This window comes from Harpia harpyja, chromosome 3 (genome assembly GCF_026419915.1).
Source record: "Harpia harpyja isolate bHarHar1 chromosome 3, bHarHar1 primary haplotype, whole genome shotgun sequence".
Lineage (NCBI taxonomy): Eukaryota > Metazoa > Chordata > Aves > Accipitriformes > Accipitridae > Harpia > Harpia harpyja.
In genome coordinates, this window is record NC_068942.1 from 18,984,657 (window position 1) to 19,011,071 (window position 26,415).

A 26,415-nucleotide genomic window follows, 5' to 3' on the forward strand; every position below is an offset into this window, starting at 1 on the left:
TGTGCCCACTGCTAACCACCCGTGCTAGCCCCACGCTAAATCTTGACATCCCATCCTTCCACCTGCAGAGCAGCTTCTGCCGTGTCTCACCGTGACTGCAAGCCGTCAGCTTCCTCCGGCAAAGGACCTGCCCACCAGGAACAGCTTTGCCCCCATTCCCTGGAAGCAGTTCCAGCCTTGCCCTGCATTCTGCAGGTAAAACCCCAGCCTCTCTGCACCAGATAATCTAATATTTCACTCCAATCTGGGAGCCAGGCATAGCATTTATCTCTGCATTAAATGCAACGGCTTTATTTTAAAAAAAAAAAATCCTAAAATATTGATCCGTTTCAAACAAGACTGCAACAGCCACATTCCAAAACTAATTAAAATATTATTAGAAGAGTAAAAACATTTTCATGAACAAGCTTTCTGTACACTTGAGAGCAAAATATGACATACTGAACGGAAAAGTAATATTAATCTTTGAGAAAGACAAATTTCCTAGTCAGCAAAAAATTGCTGAAGTTGTGTACTTTTTACACAAAAGTTAATTCATGGAGCTACTCTGGAATCCTTTATAGCTAATAATTAAAAATCTAAAATCTTTTTTCATTCTGTAATAAATATAGTGAACAATCAAGATAGATGAGACAAAACTAGAAAGGTTTGTTGGATGATTTAAGTTGAAGAAGTTGCTACATCAATATATTGTACTCTAAAAAGGGCATGCATCATTAAAAAAGAAGGCTCTATAATTAATATGTTTTCATACAACCTACCTTATTTCCCCTGAGATCACTAACCAAACCCTTTTAAAAATCGATTAGTTCAAGCACTTAGCCTAGTACTGCTTTAGGTAGGAGCAATACAGATATTAGCTGAATTTAAGATTACAGCAAGTTTATTTTTAATTACTTCCCAAAATGCCAGATTTACATATTATTAAATACATTTCAGTGGCAGAACTGACCACTAAGCATTTTTGGACAGGGCCAGAAAAATTAATTATATTCTTTAAAAAAAATTCACTTAGCATTCAGAACATCTGCATTGTTGTCAGGGATAATAAATGCGATTAAGCTTGTATAAATTTCACTATATTAACCAGTACAATAACTCAATAGCTTTGCTGAACTGAGCTGATGCTATACATTGCAACACTGAAATACCTAAGTAGAATATAGGGGAGTTCTAGAAAAATGTATGAAGTCTGGAGGTAAGAACTGTGTCCTTTCAAGGACAAATTCACCTTCTTAAACTGCCAGTACAAGGGAAATTTGTGGAACTGAAGAATTTTAACAGAAAAGGTTTAATCACAGCTCATGCATTGTAAGGTTTAGCAATACAATTGTCCCACTAGTGTTAATATGTTAATATGTAGTTCTCAGGGTTTGGCTGTTTTTATTAAGAAAAAAGAACCTGTGGCAGAATATCATTTATGTTTTGAGGCATTATGGTTGGCTGAACCCAGGGGAACTGTGTAATATCCCTGTGCCATTCTACAGGTGGCTGATGAAACAGGAATGGTGTTTGGTCCATACAATGAAGATGTATTGCTAAAACTCAACACCTGCTTCCTGAACAAAGAACAAAATATAAGGAGCAATATTGCCAGGTAAAAGCTATTTTTCTCTTAACGAGGTGAAGCTCCAGCCTCCAGAGCACTGTCTAACTCAGGCATTAAAGCACCCTAAACATCTGTCAGAAACCTGATACCTGGTGTGTGCCACCAGCAAGACAGGAGGAGCTGGACATGGAGCAGAGATCCCAGTCTTGGTGCTCCATTACATTCAGTGAGGTTTTGCTTAATGTAGGAAAAGGAGATAGTGAAGGCATAGGCCTGACGTGTCTTTAAACTTATGCTGTGCAAGCTAGACATCGCAGTTCCCCTAGACGCAACAGAAGGACTATAGGTACCTGCAGAGGACAATTTCTCCTACTTATCTTAGACTCCTCTTTTAGGACAAAATGAGCCACTCGCTGTGGTACCTGTTTCTCTATCTATTGACTACAGATGAAGCTTAGATGACAAGATGACGTGCCTATATTTAGATAACATTAAAGGAGTTCCCATCCTGGTATTAGTTTTGCATTATTCCAGAAGACCATGCAAAAGAACAGCAAGAGTCCCATGGAACGACACCCAAACTCTCCAGCTTAAAAATATAGTCCTTAATAATTAGAGAAGGCTACCTGAGAACCTCACTGCTCAAGTGCAATGTAGACGATGTGCAAACAGGAGGTAAGAATAGGGATATGTGGTCTTTGCGGTTGGCCCAGTCAACAAGGATGGATGATATACGAACAGTACCATTCAGTGGAGTCAAAACTGAGGAAGGAAAATCGAGTAACAGACATGCTTATTAGAATGAGAAAATGTCTTGTCAAACTTGGCATGTCCCATTACTCATTACTAATTAGTCTTTACTAGATAACGTTGTCTCTTCAAAAGTTACCAACATCACAAAGGGAGAAAAGCACCCAGGGACCTTGATACAAAAAGGATAAATTATCGAAGGAGGGTTGCAAGCAGAAGAGCATATGCAATAACGTCATGCAATTCAGAGGATGAGGCAAAGGCTGAAGTATGAGGAAACATTTATAGGGATCTAAAAGAATATTTGAAAGTTTCTTGTCCTTTTAAAAAATCCATCTCAGTTAGTACAATACCCCTTTGAAGTGACACAGCAAAGAACATTTTGTGGTGAGGTAGTTCCCTCCTGCAGGGAGAGGGGAGTGTTGGATGATTTCTTTACTTATGTCATGGCCATGAGGAGGGAAATAAAAAATATTTCCATCCACAGGCAGCAGCTCCTATATGAAGTTGTAACACAGCCATTCTGAGGCAAAACTTTCAAATAGCCTTGCAAGATATGGTGATGCTGTATGGTAACTCACTAATTGAAATTCCAGGGATAACTGGAATAAGTTATTCCAGGGATTAGTTAAGCTATAGCAAACTGGTAAGAAAAGTAGAGATTAACTCTTGTATTAGTCTATCCAAGCAGAGTTTCCTCCATTCTGTTTTGTCTGGAAGACTGACATACATTGTACCCATCAGTGTCATAGCTGAGCACTTTTTGTACATACAGAACTTGAATACAATGTTGACAGAAGCAAAACACCGCATAGTAAGTCCTGTTTCCTGCAGCACATGGGCTCAAACCGTTATTGCCAAATCTTAGCTTTGTCCTGTAGCCAAGACAAGTAAGGTCCTGGCTTAATCTCTAGATAAATCCAGAGACGGTGGTCCCATTTCAGAACTCGTTGCATTCATCATGTACTTCCTCACCTCCGGGGAAAAGGAAAGCTAGAGAGATAAACTTCTCACCTGAGTAGCAAAGAGAGGAAGAGGCAAAGAGAGACTGGAAGCTCAAGATACCCATCCCTTCTGCCCATGTGAGAAGGATCACTCTGTTTCTTTTTCTCATCTCTTTCCCTTCCAGGCCTGGGAAGAAGAACACAAGGCACTGCAATTTGCCCCCTTCTCAAGGAGTGAATAACATGAGGTACTACAGGAGGATCCACAGAGTAACAATTCTTGCAGGGGCTTAAAGGTGAGGGGGTAGGCAGGAATCAGAGCAGGGACCAGCACTGCCTTATCCTAAACATCTGGTGAAAAGGTAGCGTTATTGGTAGAATTACAGCAGCATACACACATTCACATACTCATGCATGCACCCACACACACAAACCATGGCAAAGGGCAGAGGGAGTTCAAAAATTAAAAATGAGCCCAAAACATAATATACTCTTTTTGAAAGCAAATATTCACATTTGGGGGCCAGTCTCAAATTATGGGGAGTGACTCATGATTTTTGAGTATTTTGTATTAGCAACACAGCTCTTTATGCTGTAATTATAGCACTCTTAATTAGATTGGGAGATTGCTCCAAGATTCCTGAGACACCTTCTGTAACAAATATAGACACCCTCAGGGCAGTCATATACATTTATGGAAACAGCAATTTAAGTAACAGCTATAAACAGATCAAGTGGGTCTGGTGACATCACCACAATGAAAAATGATTTTTGACAGCACCAGATGAAAAATTATTTTAAAAGGAAGTCATCCTCTTTTTTTTTTTACTACATCAAAATACACTCATGTGATTTAAAATTACAATTGAGAAAAACAAATACTCTTCTTTCACTCATCAGCTATGGCACACTTTCCGAGTAGAAGATTATAAGGAAGTTGTGTTACACCACAAATAGTTCTGCACACCCTTGTTGCACCAGTAGGAAATTATTTAATGCAACCCTGACACTGCAGTTTTGCTTCTCTTGCTGCATGCTTGAAGTTATCAGTTCTCATGGTGAGATTTTAAGCACATTCCTCTTTGCTCTTCTTGTTTTCCACTTCTTTCCTGGTGTTTTATTTGCTAGACAAATCTAGTTTGGTTTTAACAGATATGAGATAAAGATTGCATTGCCTTGCCAAATTCCCTCCTACCAAATTACTGAATTACTGAAGGCAATCCTTATTTCAGTAGACCTTGGTTGTTTTGCTTGACCTCCAGCAGGTGTCCAATTAAGTCTGAACAATTTATATGATATTCCCTTTCCATTGATAGTTCTAGAATTAAACTGATGAGATCTCTAGAGAAGGACCATCAGTGTTACACCTTTCGTCTTTAATTACACCGGTTGAAGATGAATGAATGTACCAGAAGGATCCCAGCTGGGAAGTAGCACACTTATTAGATAGTTGATAATTTAATATACGCTCTGAATTCTGATTATTTCCTTTAAACATCTGAAGAGCTTTCAGCATATCTTGTGACAAAATCTTAGCACTTATTCAACTGGACGCCAACTGTATTCTTTTCCTTTTAAAAAAAAAAATACTGCACAGATGCAAGCAAAAAACTGTGGCTGGCATTAGAGAACAGAGACTTTTACACAACATGACTGAAAAGGTCCTGGCTAATGCATTCAATCTGTTGTTTCTAACAAACGCATATACATCATCTAAAAGCACGTAGAGGAGCAGAGCAGAAGACCCCTAGAGGAACCCCTAGAGTCCCACCATAGAAGACTCTCCCTCCCTCTGCTCCAGCACTGTAGCTCCAGCTCCTCCTCTTGTATTTTACTTCTGAGAATGTTTTATTGGAAATGAACTCTAAATGAGTTCGAATTCGGAGTGAGTTACAGCAAAATGGACTTGCTAGGTAGAGTCTGTAATTTAGACACCTAACATTAGGTCTCAGCAACTAGAGGTCTACATCTGAGCTACTTGTCTGGACTTCTTATAGTCTGGTGAGAGAAATAGGCATGGATGTAACTCCCTTCATCTTCAGAAAGAGGTAATAAAAGAGGTCAGATAATGCTGCAGAAGCACCATCCTTAGGGGTCAGCATGAATGTTGCTGAATTATTTTAGTATTGCACACTTTTAAAAAATATTTAAGCCTTGCCCAAAGCCAGCTGAAGTTAAGTAACAGTACTAGACTTTCTTCAGATATCTCAAGCTAAATAAGAACACGCTGACCTGTTTTACTCAAGTAAACTCACTGACATATGAACAGTGCCTTTTTTAGTCTTCCACGGCTTCCCCTCGAAGGGAAATTTATATAACATAGCCTAGTGCCTGTTCTCCCTCCTTCTAGATTCCAGTGCAGCCAAACTGAACTGCTGAAGAAAGCATATCTTCTGCACCAGAAACTAAAACTCGTATCTTCTACTCACACACTTATTTCATAGGTAGGCACAGTTCAGAACAGAGATGCTTTGGTATGATTAAGTGGGAGGCTTGACTAATCCTTCCACTGTGCATATTTTTATGCTGTATTCTCATGTTCTCATTGATTTGATGTTTCTCAGTTGTCCAAAAATGACCTGAGTGACTCACAAAACCAGACAAAAGCCAGCTCAAAGATCACACACATTGAATTGAAACACAGCCATTGAGAACGGAAAGTCATGGGTGATAGCACTAAGGTCTCACAACTTCTTTGATTGGTTGCACAAACCTATAAACACCAAATCCACCCACAATATTCTTTTACTTCTGTTGTACAGAGACAATCATTTTTTGTACCAAGTGTTAGGATTGGCTAGTAGTAAAAAAATGAACCAAGGGATCAGAAAACAAGAATTCTTTCTGCCTCTGGAAATCAGAGAGTATTATGACATTTCAGTTAAATATTGTGATGCTCGCTTCATTTAAGTTGTAAAGAACTTGAAGAGACTCCGCTTCAGACTAGATATTGTCTGGTGTCATGTCCAAAGTAATCAGTGATAATACTCATAGTTACTTTGAAGAGCATGAAATAAGATCCTGCATAGATGCACAGCAAGTTTTACAGAAATATGCACACATAGCTACAAGTACCTTACACTCTTCTTTTGATTCTTCTATATTGAAAGAATCCATTCTGCTATTCCAGCTTCAGTCTGTTATCAATTATAAATGTTTTACAGCTCAAGCACAAGATCAGTCAACCGAGGGGCTTAGTAAATGTGTTATTTATACAGTTATTTGTTAAAATGAGCTTCATTGCATTGCAGAATGTTAAGACAAATTGTTGTGCCCTTTAGATTCATTATGGATGACAAAATACTAAATAAATCTTAAATAGGTATTCACCTTTCATCACACAGGAACTTAAATGGTTAGATTTTATCAACAGCGGAGTCTTTTTAATCTTCTTCCTTTATTAACCACAGAAAAAAATGATTGTTGTTTTCCCTGCCTTTCTCTTTAAAAAGTCTGATAATCCTTGTTGGGGTGTTAAAGCAGATCTTCTTTCAAGGAAGGAGCAAATCAATCTCTAGTGAAGGAAAGCCTAACTAGCTTCACTGACTCTGGCCTGCCAGGTACTATCTCACAGTGAGCCATTAGTTATGCATCAAAGGCAAGCCAGCTTTTTATAAGGGTACTTTATTGTACACAAGCAAGGAGTGCATTATCTTATCATCTGTTCTTGTAACTTCCTGCTTCATTGTGCTGCTGCAGATAAAAAAAGAAAGACTTAGGACATAAATGTCATCTTCTGTGTCATTAACCCAAAATCTATTAGAATTTTATTAGAAAATAAGTACTAAGACAGTACAGTTACATTTCCTCCCTTATGCTGTGCTAAATTGCTTGTGAAAGTGATATATTATGATTCTTACACTGCATCCATTGCAAAATATGGAAGAGAAGCCCACATACTGTGTACATTAAATGGTAATGTTAAATTGGCAATGAAGCAATGAACGTCTCCCTAAATCTCCAAGCAGGTTCTACAAATTTCCCTTTTGTAGGATACCGATAAATAAAGAAATTGTTTCCATCTAGGACTAAGCAAATGGTACTAGTAAGCTTCCTTGTTGATATACCCAGGTCACAAGCTATTAACCTTTTTTTTTAGAGACCAGTTTTTAATGAATAACCACCAAAAAAGAAAGTGCTGTTGTATTTCTCTGCTTGGGGCAGGCAGTTCCTTCATTATTAGAAGTCAGAAAGTCTTCAGAAGGAAAATACATTTCTGAGCCAAGAATGTAGAGGCTATGAAACGTTATTAAGTTTTCTGCAAAAGAGAAAAAGTCTCAGTTCATTTGGGTTTTAAAAAAAAAACATATTGGAAAGCAGAAGTCAGGATTCAATTTATTCCTGTGTAATTGGTCAGCACAAGGTTAAATAAAGAGGTAAGTTATGCATGGACTTCAGGCTACCTCCTTAGGGGTCAGTTTTACCCAGAACACAACACATGAAGAAACTGCGAAAGGTAGATCCAAAAAGCCAAAACAGTGCATTGGCAAGTGGCAGGCTTAAGCCTCTCTCGGGAACTCTTTGCTCACAGGTAAACTTGGCAGTGTTGAAGTTTCTGAATTAGTGAAGAGAACGCCTCTAATTCTTGTAAGATGAAACCAAACCAAAGCCCTGCCCTTCAGGACCACTGCCACGAGTCCCAGGCTTCACCTCCGCAGCAATCCGCAGACATCTGGAGCAGTTCCCAGACACAGCTAGCAAGTCTCTCTCCTCCACCTTGAAATTATCCCATTCTCCCAACAGGAACGATCCACATAGCCTCTGTAAAGAGCCCGTTTCTGATTGTCCTGCTCCCACCACTGCAGATGGTGGTGATAGTCCATGAAGCTTTCAATCTGCACAAAAAAGCATCAGGAGAAATTAAAGTTCTTCAGGCTGGAACTGCTGCTGCAGAATATGATCGACCCATCCAACACCAGCAGCTGCTTTTAGCCTTTGGAGATTGAAGTGTGTGTAAGGGGACACGGATTTCAGAAATGAAAACAGCCTGCAGGTGGGAGCTGAATCAGCACGTTTTCAATCCAGTCTTAGTTCAGTTTAAGCTGGGACTAAAATCATTCTAGTTTGGGTCCCAGTTCAGACCCATAATAGATCATGATCATGTCCAACCATCCTTCGAACCATTTAACAGTGAAAAATACTGCATTTAAAAATAGGAATGGGCACGTGACAAAGGCAAAACTTCAGGGTTCAGTTCAGCCAGAGGGATGGTCCCTGCTCCCCCAGCAGCACAGGCACCCTTCGCACTTGCTGCACAGCACCACAGGGTCCTTGTACTCCTCACATCTGGCTTGAGATGATGGAGAGAAACTGTGGTGCTGTGCAGGTGCTGCTGTGCTGTGGAACTCAAGCAGAAGAGAGAGGAAAAAATAACCCCTCTGCTATATGCTTACATCCCAGATCTACAGAAACTCGTACACATTTATGCAGTGATGTATCCCACAGGACTCCAAAGGTCCAAAAGACATATAAAGGGCTCTGCTGTAAAAAAATGCATTGCTCCTTATTGTAAGAGAAGGGAGGACAAAAAAATATAGCTAGGTAAGCACAAAAAGTACCTGAACTGATAAGTACCCACTAGCATCTGCCAAGCAGCACAGCCTTGTATCGTGGTGCAGAAATGAGGGCTTCCCCTGCCCACACTGGGGAAATCCAGGGTTGGGGAGAGTCAGAGGAGGGGTAGGGGCCGAAAAGGCTCTATGTGATGTGGCCTTGTGTACCCCACAAGGTACAGACAGTCCCCACTCTCAATAGCTCCCCAGCAGAGATGTCACTTTATGGTCAGCTCAGTATTTTGAAGTGGTAACTATTTGCTGGTTCAGCCCCAAACTGGATATAATGATGTCAAAGTGATGGTTCGGTATCTCTCCATGTCCCAGGAAAAAACGAGGCTTTGGACTAGTTACCTGCTCAGAGTTAGCGCTAGGTTTTGATACCTGATTTTGAAGAAATGAGGAGATAAAATACACCCATGTATGGAAAATAAGAACCATTTTGCTTCATAGTTAATAAATCATACCTGATTCTCTTTGTCCAGAGACAGAAAAAATAACTGAATCTTCAAAGGTACTGGCATTGCTGTCATTGTCAGAAAGGCTGTTTGTGAGAACACTTCATCAAAGGACGTTTCATCTCTGCATACACACCCTTCACATTCTGCTGCCAAAGCAATGTCAGGCTGGGTCATATGCCTTCAAGGCAACTTTAACTTGGGCACCTTTCTTCAAAAGACATTAAAAATGATTTACATTTTTCCACCCTAAATCAGCATTTTTGGTATCATTTGTGTCAGTGCCAAGTTCCCCTCATTCTTCACCTCTATTCTGGCCTGCCTTTCCCCTCCCTTGTGCACTCCTGAATACCACTTGTGTGCCAAGAAACTCGTATTGATGAATGCAAAGTTTGTTCAGTTTAGGAGAAGAAATTATATTGTACAGCCTTCTATGTAACCTACACTAAAAATCTATCTAGCATTGGCTTAAATCTTTCGTGAATAGGAGTAATTTTTCTGAATAGTGTACTTTCTTTACAAATGGCACATACCCCAAACTTGGACTTCAGCCATTTTTTTCTCATTACATTTCTTAAATCATATTATGCAGTTTATGCCAAGATGACAGAAAGTGACACACCGTGACCTCTATCCTGCCAGGAGGAGGCTGGGACTTGATGCAGACTTTTGGATTTTGAACAAGCACTCAGGTACTGTGGTGATTATTTCACATTGATTACTTGTTTTTACTGCTGATACTATTTTCCCTGATGGGTTAACTTTTTCCCATCCATGTGCCTCTTCCATCAAGGTAGATCATTAAACAATTAATTTAGTATGTTTGAGGGCTGTTGTTTTGTTTTGGGGTTGTTTTTTTCTTTCCCAGAAATACATTTAATTCACCATGCATTAAAGTGTGCAGCAGAAATCACAGTGCAATTTCAGGAGAAATTATGCAGGGAACAGGCAAGAATTGCACATTATTTATATCACACAGAACTTGATAACAACTTATTATTCCTCACTCTCAGAGGAGCAAACTGAGCCATGAGAAGTGATTGCTGAGATATTCCGATGCTTCTGCAGGCACAATGATGTGAGTGTTTCCAATATGGCTCAGCATACTGTCTTCACTTACATTTAATGCCAATGCCAAGCACACGACATGAGGGCACTAAAGTCCTTTCAGATGTTGATGACTCACACTCTTTAAATACGTCACATGCCCGGACATATCCACCTTCCCATAGAAGGCACCAAATGCCATTAGATGAAGCAGATGTTCCTAGCCAACCTGACTATGACCGCAAAGTGACCCTCATCTATTTTGGATTTATCAAATCATCAAAGGCTCCTGCTCCTGCCAATGAGACTTGGGGCAGGCGATTCAACGAGGTCATTATATAATGACAAGCTGCCTGAGCCAACTGAGGCAGAAAATGCTGCCTCCAGGGCAGCTGGGCTGTTCCTGAGAGAAGAGGAGCCCACAGGAGCCGAGGCAACCACAGAACAGGCAGTGTCCTCTCCGACCAGGGTGCTGACCCACCACATCTGAGAAGAGGGACCCTGGTGAGTGTGACAGCCATCAACCAGCTGGTGACCATCGGACAAGGTGAACAAGTCAGACGTGGGGGTCCATCCAGGAAGACCATTCGGGAACAGTGGGAGGAAGGGATGGGGACCTGACTGGAGCATAGATCTGGGGTCCCTCCAGAAATTCCCATCAGGAAGCCAAGACAGAAGGAAACAGAGCAACCCCCAACATGTCTCAGCCAGGACTGGGGACCTGTGCTGAAAAGAGGCTCCTTGTCCATAGGCAGGGGATGCATGGGTGGTGATGGCAACAGAGGCATTTGGGTGCCCTTATGGCCCTGGCAGCACCCTTCCCCTTTCAAAGGGCCGTAAATACCAAGGCTAGCCAGCCAGCTTCCAGGGTGCTTTCGTGGTGTACATACACCAGAACACAGGTAATCACAAACATCTAGAGGGTAGCACCTTCAGTCAACCATGTACCACATCATACCAAATCATATACCAGATATCAACCATAGCTTCAAGAACAGAGATTAAAGCAAAGAAAGTTCACTCAGTCTTTGCACTTTTATTCCAACAAAATCCTGGAATCCCAAAACCTAGCAGTACAGCAGTTTACCATAGACAACCCATAGCCCGCTTACTAAGAAAAGATGCCAGAGCTGCAATCACATAAGTACTAATAATGTCAAAATAACAATGTGGAATACAGAGCAGACTGTACTCCCAGATATTTACTCAGTAACCTATCAGGAGCTTTACATAATGAAATACATTGTGAAACAAGAGGTTAGTAATGAATAAAACTAGCTGACAAAGAAGTATTGTAGCAGTTTATTAGAAATGTGGACTGTGTCAAGTCCTTTACTGTAACCATGAATGGAATAATTTCTGTAGCTATGAAAGAGCAATCGGAGCAGATGACTGCACAGAAAAGACTCTCTTTATGGAGTGCTCAGGCACTAAGAACTGCTCAGCCAACAGCCCTTTTCTGCTTGGGTGCCATTTCCAAGTGCTTTATGTTTTGCCGTCAGAGACTTACACAATCAAAGCCTAGAATGAAGATGATGGTGTCTGTTCCACTTCAGGTAAGTGCCTAAAGGTAGCTTTCAATCCCTATATTAGGCACATTCTTTTTCAAAATTTATTCCTCATCCAGTTTACCAAATATTCACCGCAAACACCTCCAGGTTATCAGTATGGAGGAAAATGCTTTGATATCTCACATCTCCTGCTGCCTTTGAGAGTTTTACAGTACCATGGTACCTCACCAATTCTGGTATGAACAGGGACAGCTTCTGACAAAGGCAAGATCAGCAATTAACTTGGGCAATAGATCTCTGAAAAGTGCAAATTTCCTATGAAATCAGGGGCTGATGCTGTTGCTGCGAAGGAAGGATGGGGCTGCCTGGGGTAGGCAACTCCACAGCATCAATTGCTCCCCCGATCTCGGACCTGCCTCTCCCCCTGCTTCCTCCCCTGCCTTCCCCATCCACTCTGCAGAAGCTGCCTGTCCTCCCAGGGGGCAAATCCTGCTATTGCTGACGCTGCCCAGAAGACCAGAGAGGGTTCTTGGAGCGACAGGCAAGAAACGTTATGCTTGGTGGAAATTTGCTGATGCGAAAGCAGTCTTCAGTGATACCACGCTGCATGCTGCTGTAACCCCAGTAACAACTGACTTGGCAAATTTCTTTTCCAGACGATCTAGCTCAAAAATGGCAAACAGCCTCTTTCTGTATTGTTTACCTGTTAGGGAGTGGGGAATAAATGAAGCATGCCCATGCACGTGCACAACTTTTGTACATTGGGAAAGTTACCTGTCCTTCACTTCCTCATTTATTAAATTCTTATTTTGACAGGTTCTTGCACACATGCTTGGACAATTTTTAGAAGTATCATCAATCTAACTGCAGTTGAGTTGCTCTCTCGCCCCCCTGTTCAGACTGTGACTGAACAGTTTCTTTTAATAAATGAGTGATATGGCTAGGTGTTATCAACCTACTGTAACATTTAATAGATATTCATAACATATATTAATCATGAGCAAGTTTACAAAGGATTCAATCCTGCAAGGTGTGGAGAACATTCAACTCTCCTTGAAGGCAGTGAAAGCAGAAAGGTTGAGATTTTTGTCCTCCCAGGTACTGCGTTACAAATGCTGGGTCTTCCTTCTGGACATTAAAAAGTGAGCACAGTTTTCTGAATCAATGCATGTGCTATATGGTCAGCTTGTTTTACCAGTATCCTGTTCCTTGTGGACTGAAAGATTTATTTTTGTTTTAAAAGCTGAACTACAAAAAGAAGCCTTCCACCAAATTTATCCCAGGTACAGAAATCTGCCTTTAAACAGAACTTTCTGCATTTTCTCTGGCTGCTTTGAATCAGAGAGATGCTGCTTGGCATATAAAGACCCATATAGAAAATAAAAATATTGGCATTCCTTTCCAGATGCAGAAATCGGAAAAACTTTGTGAATTAAAAAGTAACCAAGTATAAGAACAATAACACAGCTTCCTAAAATTTAACAACCTATTAAAGTGAAATATGGAATTACAATTAAGATTAATGGGAGCCAACTAGAATGAATTTAAATCAGTTTTATTTTGAAAGTATGTGGGCTCCTGTTCATCATTTATGTGAAATTATCAAATCTAACCTCATTATTGTTGTTTCTTCCTTATCACATCAAATATAACACATGCGCACAGAAAAGAACGGTGTTCCCACAAGCACAACGCACCCTTCTTGACTTCTTCCCACAAGAGCAAACACTAAAGAAAATACTCCTCTATGCAAATGTTTGAATACAAAGTACCACAGAACATATCAAATAAGTTAGTCTTTAACATGCTATTAAAATTATTAGGCAATTCTTTAATATGGGATTTTAAGAATAAAGTTCAAATTCCTAACGTATAAAAAAAGGGAAAGCAAATAAGAATGTTTAATCCTAAGAAAATTTTGTATTTCTTTCTTTTTTTTTTTTCCACAACAGGAAGGTGGTACAGCCGAAATACACATAACTGTGTTCACTAAATATACACCAATTTGTCTGATCTGTTTATAGACATATTCATGCCCTGCCTGGTGCTTAATCACTTCTTGACATCAGGTAGTAATGTTAGATATTTCTTGAAAGACTACAAAAGAGGCCACCCAAATTCTATACTCCACAGAGGATTATGTTCCTTTCACCCCATCAGCATCTCAGTTCTGTAGTTCATTTGCACCCTAAGAAAGCGATTTTCAGTACCATCTGCAGCCTTGCAGCTTGGGTCTGGTAATCTGCTGCTTCACTTTCAAACTGAAGAGGTTACAGGTAAGGTCTTATATCTCCACAGATTATATTGAACAACAAGCCTTTTATTTACTTTTTTCCTGAGAGGGAAGACTTGACTAGTGAGCGGCTTCTTCATAAGCAGTACTGAAATTCATGGGGCCTAATGTCAGAAAATCTGAGTGGATTTCAGTCACTTCATTCTCCTGAACATTTCTGCAAGAATTTAAACATGGTAAAAAGTATATACTTTCTCTTACATCACTAGAGTTAGTGAAAAATCACTGGAAACCAGTACAATATTTTTCTCCCCCACAAAGCAGAAAATTGAACCAAAAACTAGGCACAGGCCTAGGAATGGAATACTTGGGCAGCTGAAGGAGGTTACACTATGGCCCCTGACCAGTGTGAATAATAATATTCAAAACTATCTTCCTTTTTGCTTCTTCTGTATTTATACTTTGGGGTCACTTGTTTGTAATGTCCTATGCTATAATTGTTTTGCCTCTGTAGCCCATGATGAAATGTCATATTAGATGATACTGTAAACTTGCAGAATATTTAACAGCCATGAAAAAGCTATTCCTCACCCTTTTCTGGCTTCCATATGTTAATGTCTCCTTGTCTCCTTCAATATAATCTAGGTTATTTTAGGGGTTCTTTACCTCTGGACATGCTTTCAAATCTCATTATGCAAATCCAGGATATGACACATAGGCAAAAAGAATATATTCAAGTTATCAAATGAGAAATCTGAATTCTTTTCAAGAAGGAGTTAGATACACAGTAATAGAAATTAGAATTGTTAACTGAGAATCAATTTTCCAGCTGCCAGTTTAACAAACAACAATAGAAGTTTTTTAATCAATTCAGTTGGCTACCTGATGTTTCCTTCAACAAGAGACATTCTTCATATGACAGGTTCTTGGGAGAAGATATGACAAAACCCATATACATGGGCAGAACGCCTGTAACAGGAGACATCCTGCTAACAACAGCCCCCTGTAAGATCCCAGCTCTGATGCCCTGCAAGGGGGTCAAGCAGCAAGTGGAAGGTGTCCAGTGCTGAGTGAGAAGAGGAAATGGGGAAAGCATAGTTGCAGTGAGTAGAAAAAAGCAGATGGTGCCAGTAGGCTGTAGGATTGTTGATTTTGGTTTGTAATTACAACTGGCAATCATTTTGAACCACTGCTGCTTTTTTTAATTATTCAGCTTTGATTGCAATTACAAGCCAAAATCAACAATCCTAATAACAGAGCTCAGAGTCTTCTGATGAAACAGAAAAAGTCCCGTGTTTGGAACCTGACCTTACAACCCTGAAATTTAACAGGAAAACTTATTAACAAGAAAACCTTTCAGATCATAGGTTGGGTGCCAACGTATTCATAGCCTACAACTGTAAGAGTAAGAAGGTTACAGTGAGGACAGTTGAAGTTTTCTTTTGGAAGCTGAACTACAGTGACCAAAGGCAAAACTTAGCAAAGTGGCAACCAATTTCATGCACCATTTTGCTGTAGAGCCTAGTTTAAAGGCAACTGGGTGTCTCAAGATGAACCAAAGCCTGAGGCCTTCTGAAACAGTGAACATTTTTTAAAAGAGTACGACTGACTTCTAACTCATTGAGAACTGTCTCATGTATAGAATAAAATTCGTCAGACTTGTTAAGCATTTACAAGTAGGGCAGGAGTATTTTGAAAAATACCTGCTAGGTTCATCCAGCACCGCAGGCTCACATAGGATGCAAAAAGCCCATTCTGAGCTTGTGAGAAGTGATCACAATTACATATTTGAGCACCTAAGTGGATATCAAGTCCATTTAATCTTTTTCTGCTAAATAACATGTGTTTCCCTTCACAGTCACTCTTGAGGATGAACCTCATCTTGAATGGAAAACAGAAATAGACTCACCAAAAAGTTACAGAAAATCAGACTGGAAGTGACCTCAAGAGTACATCTAATCCTTCTCCCCACTGAACCATATCCAAGCCATGCCTGACAGGGGATTTCCTCAGATGGAGCTCCCACAGTCTTTCACAGGTTGTGCTATGGTTTAGCTGTCTTTGCTCTCATTACATTATTCCTAACTTTCAACATGAATCCTCATTGCTCTGATTAAAGCTTGTTATTTCTTGGTTTATCAATAGAACATGAAGGGAACAGTTTCCCCCCTCCTTTAAGTTGTGCAAAGACTGTTATGTTTCCCACTAATATTCTCCTTTCTTTACTTAACCATTCCAATTTCTTAAGCCTTTCTTCATAAATCACATTTTCTACTCCTACAATTACTGTTTTCAGCAACCTGTCCAGTTGAGCCAGGTATTTCTCAAAAGTTAGTACCCAAAACTGGACATAATATTCCAAATGAGCATTTACCAAAACTTAATAGAGCGGGAGATGATTTCACATACCCTACAGGTAATACTCCTGTGTAACTATCCTATTAACCCACAACAAAATTATATTTTTTAATCCTGTTCAGTATGTGATTCACTGTGACGGGAGATCCAGCCTAACCTCTTATTTCCCAATGAGGAGACTATGCAATTCTCCAACTTCTTATTGTCTCTCTGTGTTGATGTAAGAAGATTATTCCTGTCCAAGCCTAATATCTTGAATTTTTTCTTGTTGAACTGCATTGTGCTGCCTTAGACTGCATCTTTATCTTGTCAAACTGTTTCTGAAGTCTAATCCTGTCCTCCAGTATGCTCCTTAAATGTTGGTATCATCTGAAAGTTCATGAAAATACTGAAAAGTGATAGTAAGCTTTTGATAACTACTTTCTAAATACAGTTTTCCACACAGTGTCACACTAGCCTTATGATAATTAAATCTATAGAGTGCTTTCTTAGCTAGTTTATAAAATGTCATGAGAGATAATACCAGAATTTATCAGGAGAAAGCAGCATGTCATTGCCTGTTTCTTCCCTATCCATAAGGGCAGTTATTATTTAGTTCCAGAAAGAAATTAGATGACTGACATAATTTGTTCTTGGCAAATCTATAATGGCTGTTAACTCATTTCCTCATTATCTTCCAGGTGGTTAAAAATGCTTTGAATATTTGTTCCAACATTATTCCAGAAATCAAAGCTAGGCAGACCAGTCTATGACTTTTAGTTCCTCAGGTCACCCTTTTTCAAAGGCAGACACCGTGGTTTCTCTTTTCCAGTCTTCAGGAAGCCTATGCATCTTCCAAGAATTATCAAAGATAACCACTAATAGCTCTAAGGTTGCTTCTGCCAGGCTTCACAGTACAGTGAATTTCCTGAGACATTAAACCTGTTTTCTTCCTGAAAACATCCAAGAGCTAAATATTCTCTAAATGGCCTATCTCCTTTCTTATTATTTTCTTCTGAGGTTAGCTTTGTTAAATTTATGAGCACAGCTGACCACTTTAGTGAAGACTGACACAAAAAAAGCCACTAAACATGTTAACCATCTCCACCTCAACTTTTGGCAACTTATTTTATTATTCTTTTGATAATGAATTCAGTTTTCTCCTTGGACTTTCTCTTGCTTCTAACATACTTACGGAAAGTTTTCTTGCTAGCCTTTCTGTCCTTTGCTACTTTAACATGGTGATTATTGAGAATGTGATAACTCAAGCATTAATTCAAACAGCTGGTGTAAGAAGTACAAGGTATGTTGCAGTACTTTCAAGTGCAATTCCAGTCAGCTGGAGCAAGTAGCTGCACAGCAGTCTGCCTTGCAGCAACCACTGGCATTTAGTGGTGTGTAAGTAGTGGCTGTAAATGTTCACAAGTGGAATGAGAGCTGGCATCATGTCACATGCCAAGAAGAGGCACTGTCAAAGAGATCAGAAGAGCAGACAGCACTCTAATGTATGCCACCCCATCATCTCCCTCCTTCTCCTCTTGACTGGCATGCTGGAGGTCACATGTAGGACTGAAAAGTGGAATAATTATGCATTCAGTGGGCTTACTGCACCTTATGAGACATCCCACCCTGCCATACCTACCTGCAGCTGCCCTTGCTGCGCCTGGTGATGAATGCAGGCACTGTTAGCCTGCTTCTGCCCTAAGACCCAGGCAGACCGAGAGGAGGACCAACTGGCTCCTTTTCTCTCTGTTTTCTCGTCAGTTCCTCTGTCTGTATATAATGGAAAATCTCTCTCCACCATGCCTCCCCCTTTCTCCGAGCAATGCAATTGGAGCTGTGTCAGGGCAGCTAGTTCTTTCTTCGTTCTGATTGCACAATAATGAAAGGATGGGAAACAAAGACTAGCAACTTTTGAGATTAATCCCCCTTCTGTTCTCAGCTGTCAGACTTATTTTTTCCTTTTTTCAGCTAAATCAGATCATTATACTACAAATCTTTACTCTGAATGAAAGATTAAACTCAGGTATTTTATTTTCATCAGGGCATAATATTCAGCACAGAATAATCGGCTATAGTTTCATCTGGATATTTGTATGGGGCCTCCTATCACATTCCACTAAACCCTTACTGACCCTTTCCATTTTGTTGAATTCCTTAGGATCTTACTGTAGTAGAGTCCTGGCAAACAGAACTTTGCACTCAATTATGCCTATCTCCACATCTGAGATGTCGTGTTTTCATGAAGCCTCTTTAAACAATCAAGAGAATTAAAAGGTCTTCAGGGCTGCTTTGTAATAAAAGTAGTAATAGGAAAGAAAAAAATCCATAACCTAAGTGTTTGTCCTTGACATAGTCAGTATTTTTTCTACAATGAGAAGAAAAAAGAGGAAGAAAAAAAAAAGAAGCAGGAAATAAGAAAAGGCTTTCAGACTACATTTAACTGCTTCAAAGCCAACAATAAAAGTACCACAGTTAAACCAGAAGACCAAAAAGGCATAAGGTCATCAAAACCAAGGCTCATTGAGCCAGTGTATTTGGATAAATGCCATTTCCACTTTGTCTGCACAAAGAGTGCTATATTGTATATAGAGAGCAGAGCTCATGCTACCATAAAATTAAAACCAAAGAATATCCACAGTCTATTATGGTGGTGTTATGGGAAGCAGGCGGGTTTCTTATATATGAATAGACTCTCTGGTGTGACTATTGGATCTACTTACTATTTCTTACTTTACTGATTACTTTACTGATAGTGTCTTTTTTTAAAAGACACTATCACAGAGGCAACATATTTTCTCAACCAAGAAAAACTGGCTTTATGCCACTTTTGCTTTACCAGAAATCGACCCAACAGTAGCTTTGGGATTTAATTTAAACAGAGAGAGACAATGCATGACAAAAGCATGGAGCATAACAGCCCAACATGGACCTCTGCTAAAGCATAGGAGGTCTTTGCTGTTGCAACAAATCAGAACATTTCTAGACCTAGTGCTTCTGGTCATGTTTTGCTTTGTTTTCTCTTTAAAAATATTATCAATTTAGACGTAAAAGCCTACTATAAAATTCTCCTTCAGAGGTAGTAAAAGGCAATGGGACTGCCTGACGTTTGGAGCCCTTGAAAATTTATGCCTCTTATATTAACACCTAAAAATGTTTATGAAATATTTTGGGTTATTTCTCTCAGAAGTATCAGATTTTCATGATATAAAGGTCATGGAAGTAGTTCATATCAGACTAGGTCCTGCACAGGCTATTTTGTTGATTCCTTTGCTCTCTTATGAATGGGTAGCATTTCAGTCACATTTTTAACATATGCAGTGCAAAGGTGGGTTTAGCCCTTGTGCTGTATGATATAGGCAGTCCATTGAGTTTGGGCAGGAGAGCCCTAATGAGAATTGCCAGAAATACTGCTTGGATCAGCAGCTGCACTAACAAGTTTGAAACGTACAAGGCAAGCAGTGTTCTCTGAATGTGGAAATCTACAACCCACCTCTTCTTCAGGTTACTCATGTCTTCTCTGATTGATATCATTGAGTGTTTTTTCAATTTTCTCCTTTGGTTGAGCTTTTAGTTTCTCTTGCACATACCACAGCTGGGAAACAAAATACTCCATCACAAGGAATATACAGATAAAGAGGAAACAACAAGTACCGTGTCCAAGTGACAGGAATGGCAAAGCATTGCTCAAAGCATGCCGCTGGGCAAGAGTTGGAGATTCAACCATGGCACCTCAAAGCCACTGCTCAGGTAGGACCAGGAAAAGCCTTTCACAGAAACCACCAGCATGCATGATGCTAAAAAGCAAGACCACAATTTACATCCAATGTAATAAGGGGCTTCATTACCAGTGAGTGAATGAACCATAGGAATAAGTAAGGAAATCAGGACAGGTAAAAAATATTTGCAAATCTGACTCAGAAATTACTTGGTCTTCTAGAAATTTTGAATTCCGGTCCTCTGTATTTACTTACTGAAGAGGCATGAGAGGCAGGCCTCTTTTCCTATAGAGTACCAGGGGTAAGGAAGATTCTCTTTTCCTGGGCAGAGAGGTGGGAAAAGGAAAAAGGGTGGAGAGTTCTTGCTGACTGGCTGGAGCTCAACTGGAGCACGGAGAGGGATAAGAGAGGGTGGTCACCAGGAGGAACCATCCCAGCACCTATGTGTGACACCAAAACCCTGTACTGTCACATAACCTGCATAACCTGTTCCATGGGAACAGGAGTACCCATGGATGTAGAGAGGATCTGTTGTGCAGGTTGGTTCAGTGGGTGTTACTCTGCCTTACCAGACGTGCTCAAAACCGAGTGCACATTTGGCCCAAATTACTCTGTCTTGATCACATTAAGTGCAGCTCCCTGTTGCACGTAAACTGATGATCTCAAAATGTCAGCACCGCTCATTAGCTGATGCCAAACTAATTTTTCCAACTGGGTCAGCTCTGATTTGAGTCTTATCCTGCTAGTATGGTTCTCTGCACCATGCACCCTGAACTTCCATTCTCAGCAAACAGAGGAGGCACTGCCTATCTGCCCTTACACTCTTAAATATCAAATTTCAACATTTAAAAAAAACGCACAAGACTCAGGCTTTTTCAGAAGGATTGATCTGCAAAGTAACTGGAAACCAGTTTAAGAGCCAGTGGTGCTATTCGCAGAGGTAGATTATAACCCTTCTTGCTACGGCCGCTTCGGCCATTGCCAGGATTGCCACTGAAAAGCTCCTGTGGCTTGTCAAAGCAAATAACTAACTTTAGCTCATTTGAATATACAGGTCTGAAAACTAAGGCAGTTCAGAGTTGTTTAACATGCAATTCACTAACCACTGTCACAGAAGTGGCAAACTCTGAAAGAGGCCTGAGGCAGCAAAGCCTCACCCATTTCAGTTGACTTTCATACCCCAAGTCCCGTTTCCAAAGCGATTTAGGCACCTGGGGGGTCCATGTGACTTGAACCCAGAGGTCCTTATTCATTCTTGAAAACTGCACTCACCTCCAGTATCACCCCCCTGCCATGAAGCCAGAAGGTGCTCACAGAAGATGATTGGTTCTCAGCTCTTTCACTGGTAAATGCAAGAAGGCATCTGCAGACCAAAGAAAAAAGTAAGTTAAGAGTAATAATAACGGATTTACAATTAACATTTATTTTTTCACTGAACAAGTTTCCCCCCCTTCCTTCCAATTGACTTAAACTGAAGGCAAGAAAGGGATAATAAAGTTGATCTTACATATCTAGCGAGGAGGGGTCATTCCCTGACATTGTCCAACAGGCTCCTTCAAGTGAAATTAAGTACATCTCTTATGCTAAGAGTTTCACTAGCATTCAGAGACCCCCATTCTATGTATATCAAAAAGATACGAAAGTATCTTTAACAATCTTGCCCCTGAGCCTCAGTTTCTCACCTGTAAAATTATGATTATAGTAGTTTCTTACCTCATGGGGACCTTGTAATGAGTAATAGTTTAACATTTGGAGTTAGACGTATTATACATTGATGAGGGTTTGTATACTTTTTTGACATTGGGTGTCTAAGAAGGTAAGGGTAGCCAGATACAAATTTATGCTAATGCTCTGCGGTGGCTAAAAGCCACACAAGCTGCCCTGAACCTGAGTGGGTAATCTTTGGTTAGTGCAAGAGGAGGCTGGCCAGTTTTCATCCCATAGGCATGCCTAGGGACAGTCCTGACACAGGTTTCAACACAAGTACAGTTTCAAAAGTACCCTGGAGAGCAGTGGTTTGCAGTGAAGTTACCAAACAGCCCAGCAAGCTCCAGAAGTCCTTCAGAGGCTTGTGGGATTTGTAAATCTAACAAACTTGCTTGCCTTTGAACATCTCAGTCAGGCAGGCAAACACTACACCACTATCAGAAATGCTGAATCAAATCAAAACACTACTGAAAACTTCATAAAAGTCAGTGAGGAAATCCTTCTTCTTCTGTTTGTTATTGAAGGCTGCAAGATAACCTTTATTTATAGTGCCCTGGGGACTTATTCAATAGGATGTAGTGACACTGATGAGGAGGATTATTTATTGTTTATACAGTTGCTTAAAGATGTAAGGCACTCCATAAATACTCTGGAAAGTATCATTCCATAAAAAAGCTCTCAATTATGCATCAAAATACTTCTTGCACCAAAGTTATTCTGGACTTACTCTTCGCATCACAAGCTACATTTGCAATGCTCACAAGGTCTGACTGTATCCATTATTCCACAGTAGCTGATACGCAGTCAGTGTAAGAACGTCACAGTTTCTACCTGGTATTCATATAGTACCAATAATCTGCAAGGGATATTGATAATGGTCTTCACACCTCTAGAAGATAAAAACACCAAGGAAGCTGCTGGCTTATTTGACAGAACTTCAAAAAAATTTTCAAAAACTATGTTAATGGACCATGGAACTTGCATTCAGAAGTGTTAAAATGCTACGGTAATGACTGCATGAGCAACAATAACCTGGTCATTTTGTGTACGCACATTAAAATATAGCATGTAATTACTAGGCTGTGTATGAGCTCAGAAATTTCTCAAGTAATAAAAGACACAGTTGTGTCCATAATCTCAGAAACAAATGTAAAAGAAACTTTATGTACCCTAGAGGAAGGTCAGACAGCACAGAAGAGAGCGCAAAACCTCTGGTGATTGTCTTTAGCTCTTTTGCTCTTTCATTATTGTCACTGGCACACCAAGTAAATATATTGATTACAGGATAGTTTCCACCACTTCCTGCTCTCAGTGAATAGCTCCTCACTTTACTCTAAGATCAGCAATAATATTGATTTAGTGATCAGTTAGACATACAAATTAGTCATATGGCCTATAACAGAGTAATTCACATCAGTAACCATTCACGCTGGAGGGACCTGCTGTTTGCTCCATGAGCTCTTTTGGCTTGTATTCTGTGCATTATGCTTCTATGAAAATTTGTTTTTTTCCATTTTTTTATGTTTACTGAATATGAATTTTTCTATATTTGAAGCCTGTTATAGCAAATACAGCTGAGATAATTCTCCATCATGTTGCTTTGTTCTGTAAGCTCCAGGTCCCAGGGTCTAAGCTTTCCCAGAGGAAATGTGTAGTCTAAGCTAGTTTGCAATGAATCAATAACCTCTAATCAATAGAGCAGAAAAGACCTCTCTAGAGGTTGATTTTAAACACCTACGACAGGGTAGAATAAATCTTTCTCAGGAGGCACCCATCCCTCTGTGTCCATGACAGAGCTGGTCGCTCAGGCCAGGCAGCTGACTTCTGGTGACTAACATCGGGGAAACTGAGTGCCACTATCATTGGGCTCAACTGAACTAAACTACAGCAGAGCTGTACTTAGACCATAACCTATTAACAGGGCACTGTTTAGGAAACTAAAAGTTTGGGAAGCTGAAATGCTGTCTTTCTGAAGCCAGTAATTAATTTTTTTTTTTTAATTAATGGTGGAGGGAAGCGAGAGAAAGAATATCTTTATCTTGTGGGAGACACAGGAACAGAACAAAGGGCCTTTTTAGTTTTTACTGCAGTTGCAGAAACAATCCTCAGTGATATAATTCCTCAGGAAGATTTTGTATGCCAAAAAAGATTTTCCATGAAACTCTTCTGGGCAAATTCATCTGGGGTGTATTAAGACAAATCCAGTTATACTGATCTATTACTTCTGTCTGAGCACTTAGTTTTCTTCAATTTAAAAACATAAGGGAGTAGGAAAATGTTTAAGCAATGAGACATGACATACTATACCACGATGTACTGTTGATTAATGTGTATCCCGGGTGGATGGGGAGTAACACAAGTGCCTACACCATATGTGGCGAGTGCATTAATCAATATTAATATGTATTAACAGGTACAGAGAGAGGGTACTGAAGAAGAGCTGTTTTTGGAGCCCAATCCTGCTGCGATGGCAATGGGGGACTGAATCCTGTTGACACAAGGAGTCAGCCTGACCTCTGAGGCGGTGACCTCAGAAAAGCAGGTGCATTTGATGAACTCCATGCCACAGGATGTTGCAGATGCTGAAAGCTTATATGGATTCAAGGAGAGGCAGGGCAAGTTCACAGATCAGAAATACTTTCAGGCTATAAATTCAGAGAAACATCTCCAGGTCAGGCAGTCTCTGAGCTGCAAATGATTGGAAGCAGGGAGAGTACCCAGGGAAGTATCATGTATCATGCACCCTGGTTTTATATTCTTTCCTAAACATCTCCTTTTGACGGCCATCAGGGACAGGACAGAGAGCTAGAGAGCCATGTGGTACGACCCCATTCAGTGCTCTTTTAGTCTGGTTTTTTATGTCCTAAATTTACAACATACGACTAGTCCCCGTTAAGTCTGTGCAAGTTGTTCAACAGTCAGAGTGGAACAGTATGTGCAGCTATATGCATACCTCCATTGATAAACTGAACCGCATCAAGACTTTTAGGTAACTGGCTCACTGTGAACACCAGCAGGAATTTGGCATGATCTTCCACCACAGAGACCGGCTACCACCAAGCAGCCGCTGCTGGTGATGCAGCAGCTCTCATTTCAATGCTCTGGTGAGGCATGGTGCCTTGAGAGCTACTGTCTGCCTGAAGGTGATGAACCAGTCAAGAGACGTAACTCAGTGCAGTACGAGGCACTTCAGGAACCCTGCAGCACCACTGCTCCAGACGCGGGAGAGGAGCGGGATCCCCCCGTTGGTATGAGGCAGCAGCTCTTGCTCTCTGCTAAGTTCAGAAACATCCCCGTTTTCCACTCTGCAGGGCAGAGACCTTATAACGCAACTGCCATGTTAGGGAAACCAAAGAAACAACGATAATACATTGCCTATTGGAGCATATTAACATGCCCCACAGCAGTCTCATTATGACTGTTAAACATTTAGTCAAGAGACTGAAATAAATGTCTTTTTTATTCATAGCTTCCCCTGCAGCCTCTCTGCTACTTCCAGCCCCTCCTACCAGCACAGGAACCGGAGTGGTTCAATAGTCCAACAGTCAAACAATGCTGTCAACTGCCTACTTTCAAATTAAATTAAGCTTCTCTAATGCTTCTAATTTAATGTATTAATGCACACAACAAAAGCAAAGCTTTTTGGTTTGGCTTTTCTCTGATTGATGTGGTCCTGTGCTTCAAAATCTTTTCTGAGAGGCTGAGGTAGCTTTTAAATTTTACTTTCAACCGATAAGTAAATAAACAGATTTGAATACTGATCACTTTCTAGCACCATGATTTTGAATTTAAAGAAACTACTATTTTAAAGGTGACTGGTTAAAGGTGAAGAACTCTAAAAACTGGACATGTCAGTAAAACATCTCAGCTATGTTTCATCCTTTGTCTCCATTTTAGGCAACATGAGGGAGAATCTGTAACTTACATCACGCTATTAGGATCTGGCCCTGTGCGAATCAATAAAGACCGCATGACTTTACTCCACACTCCAGTCCAAAGCCTTAACTACTCGCTAGACAGCCTGTAATTTCAGCAAGGAAAGAGAGCGCCTGCAGGTGTTGAATTAATGCACCATGAAAGCAGAACTCTGCTGTGTTGCAATGGAGCTAAAATCAGGCTTCTCTGGTATTGTTGACAGTATTCAGCTCCCAGTGTATTTCTGACTTTGGATACATAGCCTACCTAGTAATTTTGTCACATCTTGAAAGTAGAGCAGGGGAAAAAATCCATTTAGACTCTAACAGCCATAGGTCATATTTACCATTCGCTAACAGACTGCTGTGTTGTGAATGGAGCCTGCTTCTTCAGTCCCACAACACAGAAGGTTTCTCTTGCATCACTAAAACTATTAGAAAGGAACTCAATAACAAAAAAGTCACTGATTTCTAAGAAAAATAATCTAAATTGTGATGTTAACCAAAAATAGCATCAATAAAAGTCAAACTTTGGAAAAAACTGTATTTTGAAAGAAAAAAGGGTTTAATTATAAAAGTTTTAATTTTAAAACCAGAGCTGAAACAATGTACTCAGTAATTTCAATGCCACTGATCCCATTGACTTCAGATGAGAAAACTGACATAGGCAGTGAAGAAAAGCCATCACCCAGGC

The 26,415-nt window shown here is 40.2% G+C and overlaps 1 long non-coding RNA gene across 1 annotated transcript; it reads left to right on the top strand.

The window, feature by feature from the left end:
* LOC128139307 (uncharacterized) lies at positions 1 to 26,176 on the top strand. The gene is made up of 6 exons (XR_008234317.1): positions 1 to 195; positions 3,429 to 3,539; positions 7,987 to 8,236; positions 9,846 to 11,856; positions 15,903 to 16,082; positions 24,221 to 26,176. It is a non-coding gene; the product is annotated as an uncharacterized LOC128139307 (long non-coding RNA).
* Positions 26,177 to 26,415: the final 239 nt, after the last annotated feature.